Source organism: Kryptolebias marmoratus, linkage group LG14, assembly GCF_001649575.2.
Source record: "Kryptolebias marmoratus isolate JLee-2015 linkage group LG14, ASM164957v2, whole genome shotgun sequence".
NCBI lineage: Eukaryota > Metazoa > Chordata > Actinopteri > Cyprinodontiformes > Rivulidae > Kryptolebias > Kryptolebias marmoratus.
In genome coordinates this window covers 392061-393192 of record NC_051443.1, presented here as the reverse complement: position 1 = coordinate 393192, position 1132 = coordinate 392061, and the positions used below count along the sequence as shown (strand labels likewise).

The 1132-nt window shown below is 35.3% G+C and overlaps 1 protein-coding gene across 1 annotated transcript in view; it reads left to right on the top strand.

Moving 5' to 3' along the window:
- The window catches only part of LOC108229252 (protein NLRC3-like), an 11044-nt gene that overhangs the window by 7971 nt on the left and 1941 nt on the right, over positions 1 to 1132 (top strand). The gene's annotated exons all lie outside the window — the stretch shown is intronic.

Sequence of the window (1132 nt, the reverse complement as noted above, 5' to 3'; positions counted from 1 at the left end):
TCTCCCACTTGTACTGAGGATATAACAGGAAGCATGTAGTGGCAACACTTCGCCACAAGAGGGCAGATCGAACTCATCGTTCACTCCTGACCAGCAAGCTGACAGCAATCAGTGCTGCGTTTGGTTGTTGAAGAAAAAGTTTGAAAGTTTGAAAGTTTGAAATGGACCTACAGTTTAACTCTAAAACTAAACTGTTTGGTTTCTTCTGTTTGAATATTCCAAGTAAGAAAGTTTTTGTTGCAAACTTAATACTAATAATAGCCAAGTTCCATATCTACAGCTGTAAATTTTCCTGCTAAAACCCAGATTTATTACATATATAACTTTTTTTCCTTCTTATCTGTCCACTTTAAATTACTGTACCAATGCAAAAGCCTTAAAGACTAAAACACTCTGTAATTAATGTCTGCTGTAACCTGATTTTAAGCCTCGACCTGTTTGCTGTTGCAAGATTTTGTTGAACTTACTTCGTAGAAATAAAGGTTGTTAACAAAAAAAACGGTTGTCTGGTGAACTTCTGTTTTGTGGAGTAAGTTTCATCTGTTTTCTTATTTGCTGGTGCTTTGAAGTTTGCAGCATTCATGTGTTTGTGGCGCTGCAATTTGCTGTGCTCCACAAAACAGAAGTGCAAAACTTTAGAAATAATTTCATGAAGATATTGTGGGAAATCTTTCTCAGAGTATTTGTTGAGAGCTTCTCAGCTTCAACTACATCAATTTTTAGCTCAATATCTGTTAAACTGAGTGAGTTGTAGCCATTTTTGTGTTTGATCATTTTGATTTACTGGGGAGAACATATTTAATTGGATTGACTTCACAAGTTAATCACGTGTAGAGGTACATTTAATCATCATTTCCTTAAAGTTTTAAAAAAATCTTTCCTGTGGTTCATGAGATATTTTGCTAACAGACAAACAGGGTTAACTCCAATAGTTAATGCTAAAGTTTTAGGCAAATATCGTGTGCAATGAGTAGCACTCGGAGTATGTGTTGGGAATCATCCTCAGCTACCACCACACCAAATATCAACTCAATATCTGTAAAACTGACTAAATTACAGCCATTTTGTTGTTTTCTAAGATCAGCTGGATGTAGCGGCCATCTTGAATTGTGTCAAATATAAAAGTTAATCA